Source organism: Anneissia japonica, unplaced genomic scaffold, assembly GCF_011630105.1.
Source record: "Anneissia japonica isolate Jap-2015-1 unplaced genomic scaffold, ASM1163010v1 scaffold211_len1577895_cov191, whole genome shotgun sequence".
NCBI classification, from domain to species: domain Eukaryota; kingdom Metazoa; phylum Echinodermata; class Crinoidea; order Comatulida; family Comatulidae; genus Anneissia; species Anneissia japonica.
In genome coordinates this window covers 447,036-473,663 of record NW_022711099.1, presented here as the reverse complement: position 1 = coordinate 473,663, position 26,628 = coordinate 447,036, and the positions used below count along the sequence as shown (strand labels likewise).

The 26,628-nt window shown below is 32.3% G+C and overlaps 1 protein-coding gene across 2 annotated transcripts in view; it reads right to left on the bottom strand.

Annotated features, from left to right (window-relative positions):
- LOC117107295 (retinoic acid receptor alpha-like) overlaps window positions 1-26,628 on the bottom strand; it is a 103,758-nt gene that overhangs the window by 68,144 nt on the left and 8,986 nt on the right. The window contains exon 2 of one of the 2 annotated variants that reach the window (XM_033248926.1): window positions 12,711-12,924. The gene's annotated coding sequence lies outside the window, so the exon portion shown is untranslated. Of the gene's footprint in view, window positions 1-12,710; window positions 13,053-26,628 lie in introns of those variants that run through there. The other variant, XM_033248927.1, reaches the window with a different exon arrangement.

The window sequence follows — 26,628 nt, the reverse complement described above, 5'->3', positions numbered from 1 at the left end:
TAAGTATAGTTAGTATATATTCATACTGTAACCCACTCAACACATACAGTAAAAACTGTTATATATAAAATTACAAAATAAAGTACATTATATTCATACAAACCTACAGATATACAGTGAAAGAAAACATACTGTACAACAGTAAACTATTGACTAGTACAGCAGTACATCTATTACTAACAATATATACAGTACTCTGCTCTACGTGTAACTGTTTTGCACCTGTTAGATCCTTCCTACAGTAGTCCCTTTTGATTTTATGCTCTTAACATTATGGTTGAAATCTGAATGAATAAATTAATAATTAAACCAAAAAACAAAATGACAAGGAGGCCATTCTAGATTCTCATTTTCTAATTATCATAACAGCAGTTCTCAAACTATGAGATGCCAAACATATTTAAAGGGTTTTTTTAAATTGAATTTTATACCATGTTAAATTTTGCTGTAGTAAAGAGAGTGCAAATTGTCTGGACGTTTCTTTGGGTAGTCTGTTCCGCATCATATGTTTTCTTATAGTAAACTTCAAGGAAGGAAAAGTACACAGAGGTAAAATAACACTATTAGAATACTGTATATGCAACCATAGACAGTTTAAGCCAAGTTAAAAAAAAAGTAGTTTCTCGTCCTAATATTTTGAAAAAAGGAGAATGCGAGCACTTTTTTTTCTTTAACTTCGGGATGGCAAATCCAAGATGTTCCATGGGAAACAGCTACTACTTTCTCACTTTTACCAAGTAGACACATTGAAAGCAAATAAAAGAAGCACTAGACACGATTCATACAATGTATCCCCAACCACGAACGATCAAGAGAGAAATTTTAGTGATGTGAATTAGCCAGATTTTCGTACGTTTCGTAAAATAAGAAAATTAAAAATAAATAAATAAATAAAATTGGTGAGGCAGAGAAGAGGGGACGAGAAACTAAAAATATTTTTATTTGGCCTAAATGCTACAAACTCTTGTTTTTAACTCAACCATAATTGATGCCACATTAGTTTTATTGAAAACTATTCCTTAGAAATTAAGATGTCGTGACTTCCATCTAAGATTGTTGCATTGTGTTTTATGTCTGTTTTATCAAGTTGTGAGTCAACAACAATCATTACTGGATTATATTTCAATAAATTTTATTGTTAAACAGCATAAATATAGGCACTGTTAACTATACAGTAAGTTAATGTTACTATCTCAATTCACCATGGTATAATGCAAATTTAATAGAAATCAATAAACCATTTATCTGCCCATTAACCGACTTCTGGAGATCTTTGCGTCATTGAAAGATACATTATTATGCTCTAAGGCAGCCTAAAAATTTAAAAAATCAATAATTTATTTAATATAATGTTATACAGTTAATAATGAAAACAATAACTAAATATTCATGTAACTATTTATTTATGGTAGGACTAAATGGTATTCATTTTTTATTCTATGCATTTTCTATATTTTGTAACTTTACAAAATATAAATTCTGGAGAATCTTTGCATACATTATGTTTATAAAGCAGCTGGAAAGTTACAAAATTAATAATTTATTGAAATTCTATAATGAATTAAATAATTAAATATCTATGTAATCATCTATTTACGGTAGGGCTATACATATTTTTTATTGTATGCATTTTCTATATTTTGTAATTATAGAAGAATATATATATATTGACATGACAAAAAAAAGAAACATTTAACTTGATTAAAAGAAAATATTTTTAATACCATAATTTAAAAAGTGTATCATTATTATTACCTGAATACCTTGCATTACCCAGATGAAAGGTAGAAGTTAATAAATTACTTCTAAAGTATTTTAACATGTGGGTTTGTTACTATGGTTTAATTATTGATTTTTTTTGCTATAACAAATATTTCCTGACTTGACATTAAACCACTAATAAAAATTTTGAAACAATGTCATCAACTATATACCAATATAATAAATCAACAGAACTGCACATAAGACACTGAAACACAAATCATTGCCATATGAATTCTGTAATCTTAAAACACAATTATTATACATTTCAAAATGGTATGACATCACAAACTCTGCTTCCGCATACTACTTTTATATCGTAATCCACAGACATTGTGTTAGAATCCTTGGGTGCCAAAGTTCCTATACTCATTGGCCTATATTTTTTATTGTCAACATACATAAAATATTACACAAAGAAATTTGCTATTGTATGCACTGAACCATCACCTGTATTACACAAACCATTGACAAAGCATGCAGTAGAGCAATCAACATTATGAACATAAGAGGGCGCCTACTTCATTATCTTGTAGAAGTAGTTCAAGGACTTTCAGCATAATTTGTTGGCTTGCTATAATCCCCCATATCATCCCCTAGGATATTTTATGTTGCGACTCATTTCGCCACACATCACTGCATTCGGAGTCAGTGATCTTTGATGTGTTTCAAGCACATAATTGGAAAATGGCAAATTATCAGTAATGTTACAAGGATTTGTAACGTGGGAAAGAGATGCCAGACATCAGGGAAAAGAAAAAAAGAACTCCTTAAAACTCTTAATAATACAGTAATAATATTGGTATAAACACAATTGCACAACTGAGAAACATTAATGATGTTGCTGACATTCACAATGGAGTAAGATAATAAACATTGGAGTCATATTTAGTCTGTCATGTAACTATACAAATAAAATCAGTACAGTAGACCTTCTTTGTCTAACAAAATTTATTGAAGACAGGAATAGTTTGATCTTGTGTTTTTCACTTCATTTACCTGATGAAGCTTAGCTAGCTACGGCTAGTGAAAGCTTGTATGTAAATTAATTTTGTTAGTCAAAAGAATGCGGTACTATACCTTTGTTTTAATGGTATAAGAGTACATTTGATTATGAATTACTGGAAACCATCAAATATTAAACATTACAGACAGACTTTTAGTCTTACTTACGAACATTTATAACAGACTGATACAACATGGGAGCAGGGATTCTTGACCATGAAAATTGGTGAAGGGAGAACTTGTTCAAAATACCACACATAAATTTTAAAACTGCAATGTTTGTCATGTTCTAATAGACAAATTGAGAATGGAATCTGCGCAAATTCTTCCTTCAATGAATAATGATACATTATCCACTAAACGTGGCAATAGATATGTGCCGTTGCTAGCTTACATTTCTAGCTTACAGCTACAGATTACAAGAGCCACTTGCTTTTAACACTTATGGTACAAATGCAATCTAAGTTAAAAACAGTTTGTTATCCAAAATTTCCTGTACTTTTTTTTTTGTTATATTTTTTATGTTCCCATTTACTTTTTGACGATCTATTTTCGTACTGAAATGAAGTTTTCTTTTTCGTTTATCCTGTCACCAACAAGGGTAACGTATACCTTTGTGTATTGTGTTTCCATTGTTTGGCTACTCAGCAAACACAAAATGTTACTATAATGTCTGCAATTGTTGTGGTTAGGTATGTTGAGAGACGGTGCAATTTTTGTTAGTTTTCTTTTTCATTTTATTTCAGATTTGAAAGAAAACACATTAGGCATACCAAAATTAGTAATCAATAACCCATCATTCAATCTTACCAATGAATCTATTAATCAATAAACTCATCAATCAATTAATCAATTCATCCATAAATCAATCATTCAATTGATTAATCGATTGATAAATAAATCAATCAATTCATCAATTTCAATCTATTAATCATTCCATCCATCAATCAGTCAATTCTAAAACATACCGTAATAAAACGTCGATAAAAAAAAAGAAAAATATAACCAAAGCCAAGAACTTACAGTAAATAGTACTAATCTACTGTGAAGAAGTAAGTGCACTTAATGGAGAACTGATAATTGATGTTTGTTGTTGTTGTATTGTGTCCGATTCTAGTGTAGAACCACTCAACAGCTTAAAGCAGTTATATATAACAGACTTAAGCTCTCATAATCACAACAATTGTCAAGAGAAGGAACAAACCGGCAGCAGAAACAAATTCTCAAACATTTATGATGAGTAATATATGAACTGTATTAAATCTGGATCTGGATTTATAAGATAGTTAATAATTAGTTTTAATGGAATTTTATGAAGTAGGATTATTTTATTATTTCAAATAAATATAATAATTGAATAAAAAATACTGGAAAATATATATCTTACCACTAAGGCAAGACTTTTTTTATACCTTGTAGCAAAAAACCTGTCACCCATAATAACCTTCATTATTCTTAGCCCACCTGCTACATTGAAATCTCCAAAAATAAGATTTCTTACTAATTATATAAATGTAAAGGTTTTAACCATCCCATCACTGTACTGTTTACATTCAACAACAATAACATTTTATTTTTATATTTTTCCGCCCATCTCTGACAATCTCTAAAAAAATAAGTTTGCGAAACAAGGTATAAAAAGTCTTGCCTAATACCAATTTTGTCTAAGAAAATTACTAGATTTACTTCTCTAAATTTGCCATTTTGTACAAAATATTGTACGGCACTGTACATACCGGTAATTGATATTTCATTTGTGGTTCTTAATCAGCCATGACAGTAGTCATAGACTGTTTATTATGACGTTTTAAAGCCAAAAATGCAAAGGTACAACTTCTGTAAAACTAGAAACTTTCGCGACATGAAACATTCACGAATTGATAACGTTGTCTGTTTTTGCGACATTAAACTTTCACGAAACACAAAAGGCCTAAAGTTTTATTCATGTGAGGTATAACAGAGAAAGTTTGGTTTTATAGTACCTGTAATACATGAACTAGGTTCTCCATTAATTTCCTGATTAGCTTTTCAGCTTTTATTTCACAAATTACCAATAAAATTTGTGTAAAATGAGAGAATGAAACATTTTTCTAATCCATTAGATGATTGACTTCAATCTGAATTACACAGAATTTTCACAATCTGTGGCAACTGATGGTGAATTTCAGCTGACCAATAAAGAAGTGAAACATCTTAGTCTTTATTGAAGAACTCTTAATATTCATGTTAATTCTATTTTACATTCCAAAAAGTATGCATCACAGACAGTTTGCGCATCATGCACAGGATCAATGTTTCCAATCTTGTTAGCGACAATTTTCCATTATGAGATAAACGAAACAATTAGGTTTGATAATAACTTGGCCGATCTAACAAACAAATGATGCATTTTACCGGAGTTGACAAGATGCACAATTGAGACGATCAACTACATCTGTGGTTAAATAAAGTCATATTATTATCCATTAAATCAGAACGATTTATTCTGACTATTATAGGGATGATATTTTAAAGATGTAATACCATTTTTACAGACATGCAAATTTATGCAAACACCACATGACAAGACCATACAATCTCTTAAAGTATCAGAAAATGCATTTATAGGCATCAACAAGTAATTCCTGGGAGATAATGCTCTTGGACCATTTCCCAGACCATTCCTTCTTATAACCTACCACCATCCCCCGGCTTTTCTCCTGCTTTTAATAATTATGATCAAACGTTAAAATCTAGTTCTGGTCAATGAATGTGCTTATCATCAAGTCTACTCTTTACTCAGTATTAATAGTTATCAGGGATGTAGTTATGGTGGGTGGAAGCGGACAGGTCCATCCAGTGTTGAAGTTTTTTATCCAGTCTAAAGGTAATTCCATGGCCCTCCATCCACCTTTATTACTGCCTTACCCATCCTTAAAATCCACTATTAAATGTTATTACCCACTCTTAAAATGTCTCACCCACTCTTTCTTAGGTTTCTATAGCTACAACCCTAATTATATATCATCACTGGACAAGAAGGAAAATAACAGTCAAAAATGGAAACTTGTCACACAAATGTCCTTTGGAAGGATACGGTAAAATGCATAGCCAGCAGGTATTTAAAGGATGCGGTCGGCTTGAGCCAGCTTTGTATACAGACACATATACTACAGTATAGAACAATCATTGATACATATTTATATGTAACATTCTATTTAGGATTAATATTATTATATCCTAAGCGCTTAATTCCCATGAAATGTAGACCCTATTTAAAAATGAAACAGTCAGCTATACTTTATAAACTGAGACAGCCAGAATATTGAGCATTGATAGTACGGGGCTTAGCCAATCAATTTCTAAGCTAAGTTTGAAGCAGGAGCCAACGGTAAATGCATAAATAAAACATTGAATAATATATTACTGTTTCCTTCAAAATAATTATCTAATTCATCTAATTATTTACTTATTTTAATTTTTATTATTTATTTGAAAATATACAGGTATATTACATTTTAATTATATAGTATAATGTCTTTATATATTTATTTTACTTTTATGTAATTTATTTACTTTATTATTTATATGCAGCAGAAAGCTTGTAACTAAAGGATTGCACTAAAGTAAAAAAAAAAAACATGATCTAACGTTGCATGGTGAAAAAAAAGGAATTAACAATGACACATGCTAACAAAAACGGAAAACAATAGTGACAACATAAATCACGCCTAGAGAATTTTAGATAAAGTTGACCAGGTACAGTAAGAACTTTAATAAATCCATTGACTAATGTACTGAAACATACCGTAGTACAATAAACTACTGCTTTCTATTCAATATTTGTTTTCTACCAAATTTGAAAATGTTAATATGAAATCTATCAATGAATATTCTTATGGACAATGCTGTCCCAGCTAAATTATTCTAAATTTTTCATTATTTTACAGCTACAAATTGAACTTAAAAAATGTATACTTAGGGTAATACAGTAACACTATTAAAATCATTCATTATTTTGTGAGCAAAGGCAAAGTTTTAAAAAGTCAGCTGTATCTATTCTCATTGATATTGATTTTCAACCGATAGTATTATTTTTTATTATTACTTTTATTACAGCTTACTATATAGGACAAAGTTAATAAATTATATATAGTTTTATGGTACATTGTCTGTAGGAGCCTTAATGATCACAAAGAGCAAACTAAACTTTATATAAAGGTATCAAATACAACATAGAATAGCAAATTGGCACATGTTGGTATTTTAGTCCTAACAAAGTTAAATTGTTGATTTTTTTGTAATAAAATTTGAAAAAAAAGTACAAATTTACCAAATTCTGGGATGACATAATCAAGAATACGACGTAATTAAGAGTTAAATTTTTATGTTATATTAGCATATGTTACAAATTATTTTCTTTAATATAAATAGAAATTATTTCATTGTCATCAAATTTCACCTACATTTTTAAAATAGTAAATTATTTAAAGATATTATTAAGGATGATACTGATCATAATGTAACTTTAATGTCCTCTCTTAATAAAATATTTAATTGAGACTATTAACTGTAACTTGCAGTATGCTGTTGGAGAAAATCTGCACCCACTCAAAACATTGTTAAAATATTTTTTCAACAGATATTTCAGAACATACCGTAAGACTTGATCTGTATAAATCTATATTCTGATTGGACAGTATATCATTTCTTTATTTGTTTGACAACATTGTAAATGTTTGATAGCAATTATTATTCTAACAATAATAAGATCATACTAACAATAAAAGTTTAATGATTTACATAAAAAACATCAAGTCAAGGACAAATTACAATACTCAAGATGACCTTGAAAAAATAGAACTGAAATATTGAAACCCAACACAATGGTGTTTTCTACACATGTCTGCATTATACAGTTTTATGTTAAGTAATTGGTTATAAATATATGCATCTAGGTCGGACAATCTTCCATGACGATTAATGGAACACTACAAAACCAGGCAAATGAGTCCCAAGGGTAAAAATACCCCACACATCCATAAAAAGTACTTGAATCATTTTATATTGTATTTATTGTTTTTGTAAAAAAAATCCATATTTTTTTTTTTACTATTTGAATCAAGGTTTTGCAAAGGAAATGCAAATTGACCACTTTTCCAAAAATAAATTTTAACAATAAAATAACAACAATTATTATTATTATTATTATTATTATTATTATTATTATTTGTAATATTATTAGGGTTTTACACCCAACTACTATGTTTCATCACAACAAATTAACTATCAAGACAGACAGTTAGTTATTGCTGTTAACATGTTTTTCTACCAGTGTCTGAGCTGACATAGACTTTTCATAAAACAACAGATCAATAATCTAGGCAACTGGCTTTCTTTGATGGGTTTTACTTTCATACTGATTCATAATTTCAGCTTCTTGGGATTTTAAACTAATAAAACATAAAATAGCCTTCATTTCATCACAGTATTATTAAAAACAAAATAACGAAAATCGCTCATGTGAATCAAGAATAGAAAACATTTTTATACCTCCATGCTTTTGTATTCTTCTTTTTTTTTCTCAACAGAGTAAAATGTACTGGTGACAGTGTTATAAGCTCATGGCAAGTCAGCGAATCAGCAAGTAAGCCGACTGGAGACAAGATTACTACTCTCAAATGACAACACAGCAATACAAATTAAATGTTATTGGTCGGCAAAAAACCAGGGCTTATGGTACCAGCAATACAATCATCATGTACACACTGTAATACTGTACAGTATGCTCTTATATTTTTCAATATTAAAAAAAAGAGCATATTCCATATGAATGTAGGTGATTTAAATTGTTTTTGTTCTTAAATTGCTTTTGTACCTTTAATTTGATCAATAATAAAATAACCAAAAATTTAATAGAGATTTTAAATACTTATCCAGAAATCCTACCATTTGCAGATTTAAGATTTTTTTTTAAATATTAATTTTTCATTTTTGTCCAATTGCTAATATTTGAAATTGAAAATTTGTAGACCAATCGTTTACTGTGTGTAGGTTTTATGCAAACAAATTTTCTCTCAACGCTTTTTGTGTAATAAACTTACAGAGCAATACAAATTAAATGCTACTGTTTGGCAGAAGAAACCAGGGTTTGCGGTACCAGCAATATAAAATCAACACACGAACATAATGTAATACGCTCTTTTATAAATTAAAGAAAGTAAATAAAATATATAAAGAAAAAAGTTTCATTAATTTGAAATAACAAAAAATTTAACAGAGATTTTAAAGGTTTGCAATTCAATTGCCTGTGTTAATAATGTTTTATGTATTACTAACAAACACATTTCCTTTTGTTGGTGCATTTTGTGTAGAAAACTTACACTATGTAATTTTTATTCATTTTATCAAAGTTAAGCAGGATTCTTAGGTAATTAAAAATACAAAGGATTACATTGTAAAAGCCATGATTACACAAGACATATTTTGACCACAAGCTATATCAATGTTTACTGTTGGATTTACACTGTAAACCTGCAAAAACTTTGACCATAAAATTGTACTGTTACTGGAAAAACATTACTTTAAGTTACAGTAGTGGGTATTGAAAAGTGAATGAGTCTGAAAATTTAGGGCGCAAAAAAGCGCACTTAAGTTTTTGAGCGCACAAGTGGGTGCAGTTGGCATAGCGGTTGCGTTTTGGTCTCTCAACCTTGAAGTCGGGGGTTCAAACCTTCGCTGTGCATTTGCATTCTTTGACAAGGATTATTAACTACGTTTGTCTCTCTCCACCCAAGAGTATAAATGGGTACCTGGTTGAGAGTACAAAAGGTTAAAAAGGTGGCATGGAAAGGGACTGGCCACCCTACCACACAATGCTAAAGCTTAGTACGATGGGCTGACAGCTCATTCCGCTATGTTCAGTAAATACCTTTACCTTATCATTCACCATACAGCATTATTAGACTTTTCTGCTTGGGAAACAGCCTGGTTATTCTAACTGGGCACAATTCCCTCTTATCGCACAGCATTGAAATTTGGACCAATCAGGCCACATATTACTACAACACATCCTACCAGGTGCGCATTTATATTGGTAGAAAGATAAAGAAAATCAAAATTTCATTTAGGAATTAGGAAAATGAACTTCATGTATTACATGATGAGCAATAAATTTGAATCTGAATGTCAGCAGTGAATAAATCACAGCCTCTGCACCAACCTGCATCTATTTACTACATGGGTGGGCATAAAAATCGATCAGAAGGCCAAAGTGAATTTTTGATTTAACACCGAGGGCCGCACCCAAACTTTGATGTTTCCAGTGAGCTTCCAAATACCTCCAAGCACTGCTTTCACACCACTTTATTTTCAGTTTTAATGTTATTTTTTACATATGATCGGTGTCAGGCCGTAAAAAACAAGGTAATTTCTAGTCAATGTTGCTTGGGAGGGCCGCACAAATAGTGTATTTAATTCATTATCACGGGCCACATAAAAATAACTGTCGGGCCGCACTTTGCCCACCTGTGGTTTACTATATGAGCAATAGGAATAAATTAATTACTATTTTGTTTACTACAATCCATTCATTTTAACACACACCTCCTTATTTTGAATTATTTTTAATTGATATTACTTTTTACAAATTAGATTAAGAATACAGTTATTAGTATATTCAAATATCTATTGTTAATGTTAGCTTATTCTGAAGTCAAATAATTTATTTTGTATAAAATTCCATTTCAAAATCAGCCACTTGCATTACGGTACAATTATAGTCTATCCTTGAAGACCTTTTATTCTTTTCTACTCTAGATAAAGTGAAATCAAATCAAACATGATACTGCCTAAGTTACAAATTATTTTTTATATTTAATTTGGCACTTGGAGCAACATCAAATTTGATAACAATTGAAAAAGACAAATACTTGCAACAGAGCCAGATTCTTCTTAGAATAACTAGATTTACTAGAATTAGATTCACAAGAAACAATGAAAGAATAAATGTTGTAAATATGATTTGAAACCATATGGCCTCAATAAAACAGGGTAATTATACATCTGCCAGTGGTCATTAAACTTGCTTTAGAGTAGAGTATAAAATATGGGGTTTTTTTCAAGACAATAAATAAAGATAATTTTGTATTTATGTTGTGCCATATATTCAATAAAATTAATATTGCAGTAGGTGAATAAAATGATACATTTTGAAGTCACAGTTAAAATATTTTAAGTTGTATTACTATATTTTTGTATCCTCCTGAATTTGGCACCAAAACCACTGAAATGCATACATTATTTACTACAGTAAATATGGTATAGCTGCTGTTGAATATTTATCAATGTAGTTACTGTAATTTTCAGGCTTAAAACATGATACACGAATACACAAATTCATAGCTTACGCAACAGGATTTATTGTATAATTAATAATGTTTTCCTAATTAAATAATTCTTTTTAATGAACAAAGGCTTACACACTGTCAAATAGTATCACATTACAGTGAATATATTTAATATTTATCAAAATCCAAATAGAAACAACAGGGATCAAAGGAATGCCTAAAAATAACATGCTAATATTGAAAATAACATGTGGTTATGAACAATTTTTTAGCACCACATGCATACTCACCCACCCACGCACCCATACGCCAAAACAATAAAAGTAGGCCTTTGACACTAGTCACGTTGCTTACGTCCTTGAACAAGAAACTTTTTCAACATTTTGCATTGGGTGAGCGGTGATATAACCGCCGCCACATATCCATTAGTAAAACATACATTTTCAACATTGGCGGGATAAAATCAACAGGCAATTATTCTGAAGCATTTAAGATGCACGTCGGAAACGAAAATGACAACAAATACAAAGTAATCCAGTAGACTTAAGAAGGTGTTCCGAGACGGGAGATACGGTCTAAAGACCATCCTGACATTGCAGAGCAATTAAAATATCCTGTTAATATGCAGTGTTAAACAACCCCATTTCTTCGAGAGAACCGGTAGGTTCAAAGGTTGATTAACTGCCAGACAGGATGCAGACTTGATTACTGTTTACCTGATGTAAAATTTTATTGATTAGATGCTCTTTAAAAATTGATTACTTCTGAAGCTTCATCAGTAAAAAAAAATGTATATGTAATAGTGACACGTCATAAAAGTTGACTTTTAACCAACAAAATTGGGATGTAGGGATGAAAGTTCATTATTCGTTATTATTAGCAAACAATAGGTAGTGAAAATGTCCACTCATACATTATAAGTGAATAAGGAGTCATTACCCCTATTCAATACAGCATCTACATGTGTCCACAGCAGTGCTAGCAAAGAAGGCGGTGGAGAAGGCACATTTATAAAAGCATGGGCTGTGTACACATAATAGTGTTAGGAAGGACTAACTATAAAAAACAAAACAATTTAAAAATTTATAGACAGGAGCTAGCCCACAGGATTTAATAATTGTTCACTATAGTGACGTAGGTACAGTATGACATAGTAATTTACCTTTAGCCACATTGAAACATTAAACTATCTTAAGAAGTAATCTTACCTAGCTAGAGGGGAAAAATAATGAAAAACAAAATCAAACATCATTGCTCTGTTTCAAACAAGTTAAGATATGGTTAGTTATTTTTCGCCCAAAAGGAATACCATTAAAAGGCAACTTAAATTAAGGTCGACGAGTATTTATTAGGTTGTGAGGGACATCAATCAATTTACTCATGTTTACTTAGCAAATCGTTTCTGCATTATGACTATTGCCATAAATCGATAAATCCAGACTGATATTGTTACCATTTTAAAGTGGACAGATAACTGATAAATTCATTTCAAAATTTCAATCTACCAACTACCCTACCAGTAACTATTGCTACCAGCTACAAATAAATAACTACATTGATTAACTTTGAAATAAACAGCCATTTAAAAAAAAATGATAGAACACAAAGCAAACTCACCAAATTTTAAAGTCCTGTTTCACTCCCTTGGCATTTTGTATTGTACATATACCATTCAGGATTAAGTTTCACAAAGCAATGGTTTGATTTACACAGTATCAGCTTCAGTCCCTTGTTAATAAATATCGGTCTCCGTTCAACAAGTTGACAACAAAATCAGTTTCATGAAAAATGTCTCCCCTCTCCTGGCAACTGCTCTTTAAGCAAATTTTATCTGTAATATTCAACAATAAAATGAACTGGTGAAGATACTACAGTAAGAAAGCAGTTAACATTACATACCACTCAAAGCGTTACAGTACAGTATACACACAACAACAGCCACACTTTAATACTTTGGTTTTGTGTATAATGGAGTGCATGTCAGAAGCATGTCCCAAGGTCATGATTTACTGCTCAGCCTGCTGGAAATTAACCAAAGTAAAAGGTCAACTCACTGGAGTGAGTACTGGTATAGAGTATCTGTTTATCACTGTGATTTATACATAAAAAAGATAATACTATATTTAGAATATATATAAATTATTACGACTGATAAAAAAGATAATTCTGCTTAAGCTTCCTCATCGTTTAATTGAGTTCCATATTTCTTTAAAAATAAAAAAAATCATCCACACATTCGTAAATGGAAAAGGATATCAGAGTGCTAATTTGCGCAAGATCTACATATGACTATGTATTAATTCGTGGATTGTATTTTCTGTAAAGGGCAAACAGGAACAAAGGCTACCTCATCTTTTTTAACATTTTCATTCAAAAATTGTTGTAATCTTTCTTCCCATACAGTATTTAAAAAGCCAAAATGATCAACATGGTTATTTTTGGCATATGAATAGCATGTTTTGAGGGGTGGTGTACGGGTCTCAAAGACCTTTGTGGAATAACATCCCTACCCTACAATGCAAAGTTTGTTACAGTTTGGATAAGTTGGATATACAGTAGTACCTTAGCGGTTATGACCTTTAGTCCAATGATGCACATAGTTCGTTTAGGGTAGTGGTATGCAGTTTATTAGGAACTTACTGGAGGGAGCAAGCATTTGTTTACTACGGTAGGTGATGCAGGCTGTTTGGACTTTAGTGAATCAACATCCCTAAACAATATACATACTGCAGTTTTGTTTATAGTTTGAGTGATTTTAGGGAGTGACATCCCTACCGTGGTACGATTCATGGTAAATTTTCTTTTTATGTTTTGAAATGCATACTGTATTCAGAAATGTTTCAGTAGATACTGGCCAAAGATGGCCTTTATAGAAATTTTTTTTAAATTGAAAAACCAGCTAAAATTAAAGTTTCTACATCCATATCAATATAATCTTTCATTAAAATACAGATCAATTTTATCATTATATAAATGCACATATAATATCTGCTTCATTGGATAAATAAAAAGAAAAACAGAATAATCAATGTATTAAATATACTTAGTGGAAAAATATAACATCCAATAGCCCCACCAATGTGAAACAATTAATTTTTTTTTTTGGGGGGGGTGAAACAATTAATTTTTTTGGGGGGGGGGGGGGGGGGAAGAAGGGACTGGAGAAAGTTGAAAATGTTGGGCTGTTTCCTTACCCATTACAGGGGTCCCAGGTTACTTCCCAGGAGATGTTTAGATGTAATTGTATTGCTACATATAGTGATACCAATCGGCACTGACTTCTGTGAGACAACTGATAATAAAGCAGTGAAAACATTCAAATATTATGTTATTATTAATTTGCAGAAGATGGGTAATTTTTCCAGGAGATCTTGCTTGCTTGCTGGAGTCCGTCCTGATTCTCTGGAGACTCCCACAATTTGTGGGAGATTTGGAACCCCTACTATTGTGGGGTCCACAGCACCCTGAATATTTCAGTGTTTTAGCCATTTAATTATTTATGAAAATGATTTCACAATTGGTTAGCTGGATCCACCACTGAGGAATATGTAAGGCAACTCCCAAGTTGTTATACCATAAAACCTCAAATTGAAGCCCAGTCGGCCTAATCTCGAGATGAAGCCCCCTCTTTGGTTTGCAAAATTAGCCTCAAAAAGAAGCCCATGGGCTTCTTTTCAAGATAGCATAGGCTTCTTTTTGAGATAGTACAGTACATACACTGTAGATGAATTTCACAAAATATAAATTTAAACAAGCTTGGTTTATACAGTTGTTTATGTAATTTAATGCCATTTAAGTACACGCCACGATACAGATTGATTATAGTGGCCTTATTTATTGTTTTTAAAGTACAAGTTCACAAAATTTACAGCATTAATTTTGAAAAGCCCCCCCCCCAACTTCATTCCAGGGCTTCAATTCGAGGTTTTACAGTATCTACTTAAACATGGATAAGGTAGAGTGTACTTTACCAAATAAAAAAATATACCCATGTTGATGTACTCATTCTGGTGATTATCTCTTAAAGTTTGTACTGAAAAAAATTATTGTACTTGCCAACAATGAATTATGGTGATTATTTTTTACAACTATTCATCCAATTTTTCTGTAGGATGTAACAGAGTAACGAGTAATTATGTACTTATGAAGTATATTCATAGTAATACCATGAACAAATTTATTTTGCCATGTTTATTTTAACAGCATCTCATATTCTTTGCTGAAATTACTTTTTGATCATTTGAAATTGCTTTAGGTTTATTATTAGAATAGTTCAGTGAACCATCATTTCAAACATGATGCAACTGTTTATTTCACTGTTCCAAAATTTAGATAATGAAATGCACCATAATAATGTTGCTTGTGTGTGTCAATGCACTGTTTCACTGCGCCTTCTAAATGCACTGTTTCACTATGCCATATAAATGTAAGTGGTAGATCCAGTAATTCCAAATAGATGACCGGAAATGGCACTCAAACTTTTATTGTAATTTTCTTTTTCCGCTCTATTTTAACAAAAATGTTCATGAATTTAGGGGCTGCGCTATCTAAATGCACTGTTTCACTGCGCCATCTAAATGTATTAATTAATTGGTGGATAGCAATTCCAAAGAGAGGAGGCTCAGTGAGGGACTTTTGCAGATAGATGCTCCATACCACCTCAGCCTAACCATGGTTGGGGCTGAGGTACAAAATTTTGTGGATATGGCACCTATAGATGGCCGGAAATGGCACTCAAACTTAAATTTTATTTAAATTTTTCTTTTTTCTCTCCATTTTATTTTTTTAATTTCCAAGGATTTAGGTGGCAGCTACATGTAGGCCCCCTTAAATCCGCCACTGAAATTGTTACGTTGCACCACCTCAAAACACTGTTTCACTGCACCACCTAAATGCACTGCACCACCTCAATATGCCATCTCAATGCACTGGTTAATTGCACCATTGAAATGTACAAATTGTTACATTGTACCATCTAAATGTACTGCGCCATAAATTGTGCCATTTAAACGTAGAAATTGTTACATTGTACCATCTCTATACATTATAACATTTCCATGTGCTGTATTGTTATTGCAATGTGCTTTCTCGATGTGCTCTTATATTTTGCTTATATTTCACTGTGCCATCTCGATGCACTGTTTCAATGTGTCATTTCAATACACTCTTCTAGCACCATCTAAATATAGTTTATATGTTGCCATGTCAATGTACTACACCATTTCAATGCATTGTTTCATGGTCTCATTTCAATACTCTTTCATTGTACCATGCCAATGCACCTGTCTCTTATACACATCTAGATGTGTATAAGAGACAGACATATGACTATGTATTAATTCGTGGATTGTATTTTCTGTAAAGGGCAAACAGGAACAAAGGCTACCTCATCTTTTTTAACATTTTCATTCAAAAATTGTTGTAATCTTTCTTCCCGTACAGTATTTAAAAAGCTACTTTTATTTAACAATTTTACATTTGTTTACACATTGCAGTTGGCCTAAAATATAAATTTATAAATATTAATATTATTTACTTAGCATTGTGCTAGTAGAGCTCTCTTGGCAGCAGTCAACAAGGCTTGGTTCATGCTTGGCATATGAGAAGCTACCTAGTAGAGCTCTCTTGGCAGCAGTCAACAAGGCTTGGTTCATGCTTGGCATATGAGAAGCTACGGCTGATTTACTACATCTCTTCAAAGAACAAAGTCATAGAATTCTAGCAAAGTACAGTAACTGTAACTTGCTGAGAAATTAAAAACATATATATTTTAATTTAGTAAATCATACTACATGTATTAAGTCAGCATTTATGTCTAGCCTATAATAACTGGTACATAATGCCATGAAAAAACGTTAAATCCTGCCTTGCTAGGCTCCATCTATATGTGCGTAACTAGGCCCAAGGCCACAGAGTCAGGACCACCATACACACAGGCACCCATCCAACACACACACTCCTGCAGTGCAGATAGAGTTTCATTGCTCTATGACATCATGGAAATTACATTTTTCGTGGAATTTTCATATTTTAAAAAATCGGGAGAAAATTAATAAAAATCTGGAGGGCGGAAACCAGCCTAAAAAAAACGGGAGAAACCCGTGATTTTCGGGAGACTCGGGATCTCTGAACTCTGTTTTCTTTGTATCAACTATCTTTTTGTATAAGCACACAGAAAGAAAAGTAGTAGTGTAGATATGCACATGTCCTCATTCCCAGGATGATGGGTTCTTCAAACAGAAAATTGCTGTAATTAATAAAAAGCAACTCCACTTAATATAACACATGTTAGGAATATTGTATGTGAAGGCAGTTAAAAATAATGCAGTTAATATTGTACACAAAATACACATCGTCTATTAATTTGTTTAAGTTAAATCGATCAAGCTTGCTGTTTATGACACCGCAAGAACTAGCACTAAACCTTTCAGGAATTCTTTCACGCCAAACTGCAGTCATCTCTATTGCTCCCTAGTGAATCAGAAATAGTGATGTTTTCATCTATCTTGAATTTCAAACACATTTTAAATTTATAGACTTTTTTTAACTTGAGTTTGAATGCAAATTTTTGAATAGACATCTTAAGAATTTTTACCTTTCATTTTTTATACACAAAAGTATACTGTACTGATCAATATTATTTTACATAATTTAATAAATTGTGTATTGCTGTATTCATGTATTGTATACAGTTCATGTAAATATAAAATACTTTGATGCTCTCGCTGTGTAAAATATTGAAACATAATGTAAATATTAAGGTTTTTGCATAGTGTTTTATTGCAAAAATGACAATACAATTATTATTATATTAGAATGCCTATGCAGCAACATGAATTTCACGTCCGCAATCGGCAATTGCCGACCATATTGCTGAGCCAGAATTGCCACACGATGGAAATTTTTTGCCAACCTAGGCCTATATTTCTTTGCTTCAAAAACTGCTTGGAAAGTCATAACTTTGACTGAAACAGGCTATAGCAGAAACTAAATTTCATATATGTCATCAAACCAAGGAAATTGGTTGTTCATAAAACAGATTTGCTTGTACAATAATTATTTTTAATAGGCATACTTACGATGTGTGTACAATAGTTTTGTCTTTCTTGCCTAGCTAGGCCTAGTCGTTCCGTAGGAGTGACGCTAGCCAGCCAAGGCCTAAAACATCACCCAATTGGAGCTACGTGGGCATACGGAAATCGTAATGTTTATCTAAATATATTATTTGTCTTCATTGTACAGTATTATTACCATATTTAAAATGTTGTTTATTATCTAAAAGCAACCAAATTAAACATATTGTAGACCTAATCATGACTTCACTACTGTCAAGTACATGTGTGTATACATTTGTGGAAAATCCCAGACAGATCGTTCTAGGCATGCATGGGCAGTTTTGTAGCACAGACAGCCTGTGATGATACGATCATAGCTTTTATGTAAGTGACATTTCCCATGCTAAAGATAACGTTAAAACAAAATTTCTTCGGCAATTTTCTTATGGAAAACATATATACTATACTACACTGTTAAAATACCACAAGTACAACCATTCTTTCACCAGCAATATATTGATTTAATAGAGGTAATTAACAAAATCACGATCTGTAGATGACGATGTAAAGACGAGCTTTCGGAAAAATCATAGTTTATATTATTAAGGCATACTGTAGGTAGTAAAAAATTGCTGAGACTGCCGACCTCAAAGAATTTAAGGTAAGCAAATTTTTGCCGACCTAATTTTTTCCAAATTTCATGGGCTGCCTATGCAATTCTCTTTGTAAACCAGGAAAGCACGTGAGGAAATGTGAGAAAAAAAGGCCGAGAGCCAGTTCACCAAATCAGGAGTCTCCCAGCCAAAATGGCAGTATTGGCATGTATGGTCATGTCACATAAATCTCTACGTCCGTAGAGTTCCAATGTTTTACTGGCATACATATAGGGTAGTGTTCGCAGCATGATAATTTATTTATCTTGCATTGTGGAGTACGTTAATTTCTGGATTTTAAGTGCTCCATATACGTTAATTACATGCATATTTCGATTTTGTTTACAAAAGGGGGGGGGGAGCTATCGCGTAGAACGCTGGGTACTACTGTAACGTTAACTACCTATAGTGTCACATCAATTGCCTAACATTGGATTTTATTTCCCAATAAAAGATCCAGTGGTCCTGTTGGTTAAGGCATTTGCATTATACAGTACAGCAGGAGGCCCAGGTTCGAATCCTAGTTGGGGAAAATTCCTTTTTTTGAATCCATTTACAATGGTAGCCAAAGCTTTCGTTTAATGTATTAAATCACAGTATTTATAGCCTAAAAAATGACTCAAGAAAACTGTTTAGACTATGGATACCTGTACAATACTGTTCAAAACAACACTGGATAAAAGTTATTACACAAGCTTTTTCTAGCAGCTTTATCAAGTAAGCGTGTTTCACACCGGATGAAGTCGACTGCAAGCAAAAGCTCGCTTGTGCAATAAATAACATAGAAAGTCCTTAGAGGCTCAGTTATTCCTCACATTTTTCCAACGTTTATTTTTAACTCGAAAAATATTTTGATGTTATGTCCAAGTCTGCATCTATTTCACCAAAGGAAAACAAATGTCAATGAATATCATGTTTTAACAGACTCTTGATCCTTAAATGTTTAATTTTACTTCTTTATCCGGCGTGATATAGTCAAATAAAGAGTTCCGACAATCGGTCTAGGTCATCGGGACATTGTACCAGAGAGAATAAAAGGGCAGAGATTCTGTGATTACTTGTGGTTTTAAGCATTTTCAACATCAATGATGTACTTTATTAGCCCATGTTTTTACTTAATGTTATAATACCATTTCTGGCAATAATAAAAATATCTGACAATGGGCCTGGGTGATGGAGAATGTGCATACAGTACGTCTATGGCCTGAGTTACCATGGTTACTTGTTATTTATGCATTCGTACATCAATAAGATGTTTATGAAAGCTGTCTGTGGTTTTTCTTATACCTGACTTAAATTACTAGAAGAAATATCATGCCTGCTTAAGCATTATAATAAGTTGACATCTTTTTTTTTTTTCAAGAATGGACAAAAAAGGAAATATTAAACTTAACTTATAATTCAATCATCAGGCAAAAAAGATGCAACACTTTACGATGGACTTTCAATGAATGCTTGATCATGTTCAACTGATGAAACTGAAAGCAACTACCAACAAAAGCTCATGCTCAGTAACCTGTTATACCAGATACATTTACTGTAATCCCTCTGGTATAAGCTCACCCCAACTTTAACACCAAAATGTGCCAATTTTTGTAAAAGGGATTATTCCTGGGAATTCCTTTTTTAATCAATCAATCGCAATTTGTTGGCACTGTATGCCTAATTCAAAGCCAATATGTTTTTTCTGAAAATTTGTATATAGTCATACCACAGGTTTTTGCCCGAAGAAAGGCTGGTACATAAAATTTAGGGTGGGCTTATACCTGAAGAACTACGGTAGTCATGATAAAGTTATTGTCCATTCTTAATTTTTAAAAAACTCCTGACTTATTTTAACACCAACACAGCTATACAACTATTATTATTAGTCATATCATTAAATAAGCATTTAATTCTACTAATTTCATACAGGCCTAGGCTAATTATATATGTTGGCCTAATTATTAGCCGATATAGTGTATATTAAATTTCAAACAAATTTAAATAACATTTAAATCAAAGAAATTGTATTGGAACTTGGAAGATGAATATTGCAACCCAAAATACACATATCCCTCAAATTTTACATCATTCTTAATATCTTAGGCCCTATAAAAAATATTATTAGTTTATCACCCTATCTGGGCAGGAAAAGTGATGAGGGAGGGAGGCTTTTTCTATTTTCATACCCTTGTATTGTTTGATGGTGCATTAATATTCAAAGTAAAACATGATTTAGATAATGCAAACAATATCTACTAAATATTTAATAAAATAAATGAAAAAAATTAATAAATAAAATTTGTTTTTAATTTTTTAGTTATTTTTTTCCCAGTACCATAGAAGACATGCGCGTGGGGGTGATAAGCTAATAATTTTTTTCATTGGGCCTCTTATATCTAGAAGGAATTTTCAATGAATGTATAAATGTAAAATGATCAATGGTTCAATTAACCCGACTCCAACATTGATAATGTGAGCCAATGTGACCTTCAAAACACAGTGCATATACACGATTTAAAGATTAAAAATTGGTAATACAGTATGTAATACTTCAAAACAAAGTATTATCTGTGTATGATAAAACTTGCATGGAAAATAGACAGAAGAAAAAAAATGAAACAGGTAAAACAGTCAAAAACAGGTCAAACATAATTTTATCATAGCGTCATAATATTATGCAGATTCGTACACACTAGTGTGTAGTTTGTGTATTCAGTAACAGTGTAAAAAACCTACAGTAAAACGACCATTTTACGTACCACTTGGTACCAAGGGGTGTTCGTAAATTGAAAAATTTGTAAAATACCTAGGCCTAGCTATTGCCTGCCATTTGGCGCCAATACTGTAGGCTGATGGCGGCATGCCTAGAACGAACCGATAGTGCAGCAGCGTGGTCTATCGCGCATAGAGCCTAGCTCAATTTACCTTCAACAAAAATCAAATTATTTTAACTCTTATTCAAACATCTGTATGTTTTATGGAGCTTTCTAGTTTTAGATCGCCGCATTTTATTTACATGCATTTCGCGATCATATCTAGCATTCATGATGTCAATAAGTTCATGACCCCAACACTCTTTCATCAATCCGACAACACTTGTGTTGGTAGTTCGTTGTTCTGGTTATGTTTATCACATTAATATAGTGATTATTATACCAGAAATGGAAGAAAAGATCTTACTTTTAATAACAAACTTGATTTTATCAAGAAAAATATACATTATCACTTTGTCAAACGTGCCCAATCAAACTTTTTTTACGGTAATTAATTGATCGGTGATGACTTCACCAGGGGAAAAGACCATTTGTAAAATTGACTATTCGTAAGATGGACATTCTTAAAATGGACGTTTTACTATATTGGTATTTTAGGGTTGTAGCTATACAAAACTAAAGTATGGATGGTAGACATTGGGTGGATGGCTGATTAGTAAACTCTAAATATAAGAGTGGATTTTAAGGATGGGCAAGGGGATAATATTAAAAGTTGAAAAACCTCAAGGCCAGGTGGCAGCGCCTACCTCTTCCCATCATAACTATATCCCTGGTATATACCTCATTTTATTCTATATATTTCTTTTATCGGTGTAAAGGAAACCTACTTTCACAGGACTCCTCACTAATTTTCTGAGCTTTACAGCGTCATCTTACAAAAACGGCCTTATTCGCACATTAATTGATAGAGTATATAAGTTAAATAATTCTTGGCTAGGTTTTCATAATGATATTGAAGTTCTTAGAACCATCTTATGTAAAAATGGTTTCCCTAACAACCTTATTGATGACAAAATTAATAGATATTTAAGTGATGCTCATGTCCATTGTACTGGTTCTAAAGAGCCCCCTAAAGACAATAATAATGTTAATGTTTGCTATTTTAAATTGCCATATTTACAGTTTGCACGTAATACGCAAAGCAGAATTAACAAAATTACTAGTAAACATTGTCATGGAATTGCAATTAAGCTGGCTTTTAAATCGTTCAAAACTTCTAATTTTCTAGGAGTGAAGGACCCCGTTCCCGAAGAGTTCCATGCTTGTGTTGTATACAAATTTACTTGTGTGGGATGTAATTCCACGTATATTGGAGAAACCAATAGAAGACTTTCAACACGAGTGCAATAACACTTCAGGGACGGGAATTCTCATGTTTTTCAACATTTGCAGGCTTCAGAACGCTGTCGGGATCTTGCTAATGAGAGATGTTTTTGACTCTGCAGATTCGCTTATAAACTCAAATTTAAGGAAGCTTTGCATATTACCTGGAACAATCCATCCCTTAATAAGCAAATTTACAACTTTACAACTTGAATATGAATATCACGCTCGCTGTTTGATTCTTATGTACTAATTTACATAACAATCCACAGTGACGGGTGGTGTCTACGTTTTGTGGTTTGCTTCATTAGTGGCTTTCTGATTTGCTTATTTACATACATGTGTATAAAGCCATATAAGCTTTGGCAAAATTTGTCATCATTCGCACTGATCTGATGATGAGAATCGTTTTCTCGAAACATGTTTGCTATACGATCGGGCTCAATGAGTCCGCGATCATGATTAAAGTCTATTACTTGCTTTATAAAGTGCCTTGTGGTGTTTTTACTTATACGAAATTTCTTCTTTCTTTCTTTCTGTATTGACATTATTCAACATTCAGTAGTCCTACATTACTGTATATTTTAATCTTTGATCTCATATTTGTGTTGGACCACTGGTCCATGTTTTCCCATCAACATGGTGGTAATGTGAATTCTTAATAAATTAAATAAATAAATCCACATCAAAAATTCATCTTGTATTCCTTTCGTTTCGTTCACTGTGCTGCTAATACTGATTCCGGTCTTTTAAATGTCACTTTACAAAACTTTATCCAATTATTCTTAAACATTTCTTTTTAATAATTGTTTATAGTGACCAAGGATCCATCTTTGTCAGAAGGGCTACCCTCGGAAGGTTATGGTTCATTTCAGCCTTTGTCGTTGTGGAATGATGTGAACATGTAGCTACCATAAAGCGCATCTTTACGGCTGCTAGATATAGTCACGGACCACGCCCATATTCAATTCAGCACAATGATGCTGCAAGTTATGGGTTTTCTCCTATCTTTACCTTTACCTCTCAATCTCCTGTCCTTTGGGCCTACAGCTATTTACTATAGTATTAATGGCCATTAGTAGGTGGTAAATCTCAGAAATGCATTAGTATGTACACTTTAATCTCAGTTGATAGGTCTACATTGTACAGTCATCCACTTAACATTTGACCTTTAAATTTCACAATTTCTCTGTCTGACCTATTAGCAACTGAACAACATAGATAGTTAATTATCAAAATCAGACAGCCCCCAGACAAGTAAACTTTGATTTGATATAAAATTCAGACACTTCTGATAATTTTACTAGGCCTACCTACGATCACAGTTAAAAAAACTCATTAAGGGAGAATTTGTTTCAATATTGGTTGCTCACCACATGATCATGTTCTACTTATGGATGGTATGGTTTAATCAGTGTTAAATCAAATTCTACATAAATCTCCCAGTTTCCATAGTGTGAATGGTTGTGAGTGTGATAGTGATACTCTACCTGGATGGAACACTAGTCCATTGCAGGAATACTCCTAATACATTTTCTGGTATAAATGTGCTTTTCTAAAGGGTACAGGCAAATGTAGAGCTTATGGATTGAACCCTAACCTTGAGGTCGGGATGGGAAAACAAATAGTTTCTGTTGCCCTAAACTGCTTCTACCCAGACACAAATAGCATGTCAAACAGATAAATAAGAAAACAAATGGCCAATCCATACAAGTAGCTGTGGAGTTGACAGGCAATAATATACATACAATTCCTAATTTTGGATACCTGCAACCATTGCCCATAAACAGGTGTCCCTTCTTCTTAAGGAACAAAGTAAAGGTCAGAAATATTTCTAAATTTAAACCAGAAGTAAAATACCCAGGTTAAGATTTAGTACTTTAATTAAATAATAATATAAAATGGCAACTCTTTCAAAGCTTCAAAGAGAGTTCTTTTGAGAAGAAAGAGTTTCTGTCAGTTCTAAATTTGGGCTGCATCAGTTGAATATAACTGTGGATAATTACTTCTTTATTATCAGTAGTTACATAATACATTAATTTGCATTTATCTTAGACAGTCTATTGATTAACTGGTCACTGAGGACAACAGATGGCTGGCCCATTGCTCCAGGTCATCATAACATACTGTAAGGGATCATCAAAAACAAAATAAGATCCAAAATCTGTTAAATATATGATAAAACATCACTCGCATTGTCTCCAGTTTACATATCTATTGAATGAAGTACAAGGACTTAAATAAAGGAACCATCCTTCCGCAATAACCACTAAACTTTGTTAATAACCACAATTTCCTATGTGACTAATCAAACATGAATGCCAACATTTGAGCTGATCCCTAATCCATAAATTTCCATTAGGCTAGAGGAGCTTTTTACTGCCATTAGTAAACTATGTACTTTGCTGACCTCTCAGAGTTACTGGTGACCTCTCTTCAAATCCTAGGTAGTAATGTGACCTATATTACCTTAGCCTCATAGATCATCTTCTGTTGTAGATGGGAACACAGTCAAAAACTCATTTTCTATACTATAGTACCTAGTGTTACAGTAATTTACACCATAGTCCAGCATATATAATTTCCTAAGGTGCACTTTCTTTAAATTTTTTGGTTATTTCCAACATTCTAAAAATATCATAAAAAGAGAATTATGAACAATAGTTTTTTTTAATATATAGATTCTGCTCTAATACTACATACTACAAATACTTCATCTTGAATATTCTTTTATGGTTTAATTAAAGGCCTCTTTATACTTGCAACGATAACAATAACGATAAAAAGTTATAAAGCAATTGTTCATGTAGAAAATAAAATGAATAAGGACCTGTTTCTACTGGAAAGAAAAAATGGATTAAAAATCGTTTTTACAAAAAATCGAATAAAAAATATTGACCAAAAACAGGCAACGGATAGTGAGTTTGAACAGCAAATAACCGATTTGGCTGTGCACTTTTTTAAGCAGCAAAACAAAAGCATTTATCAGGTGAAATGTGACCTCCAAGTTGAACCACGATCGTATCACACATGAACTTTCAAAATGATTAGTCCTCTTGTTTATGTCAGAGGCCTAAAAACATGTGGAGCAAAGAAATTACTCGTTTTGTAATTATTTTGTGAGGGGATATATTGGGCCTACTGTAGGCCTCTCCGCTTTTTTCTGGGCCTACTGTAGGCCTCTCCGCTTTTTTCTGGGCCTACTGTAAGCCTCTCCGCTTTTTTCTGGGCCTACCGTTTTCCTCTTTTGTTCTCTCGTTTGCTGTGCCGATGAGTACAGACGAATGCATTTGCCTTTTCGCCGCACACCGTGTCCTCCTCCTCCTCGTCATGTCATGACCGAAATTCATGTGAAACAAGACAATATACTTGAAGTATATTGTCTTGTTGGTAAGAAAGAAAATATACATTTTGGAAAAGGTTTTGTATATACAAAATGTTGACGTAATTTCCGCCACAAAAAAAACCGATTTTCGTAAAAGCAAAAATGCAGTTACAATGCTGGCACTCATTACAAAAGTGGTTAAAAAAATTGATTATTTTGTGTTTATCAGTAGAAACACGCCCTCAGAGAATTTTTTACACTAGGATGATTTGGTAACAATTTATCGTGTATACGATAAAATATTTTAACAAATTAATTCAAATTGCGTCATAATCATGAAAAAACAATAAAATCATTGTTACTGCTACGATTTCATTGTTTTTCCATGATTATGACGTCATTTGAATTGATTTGTCAAAA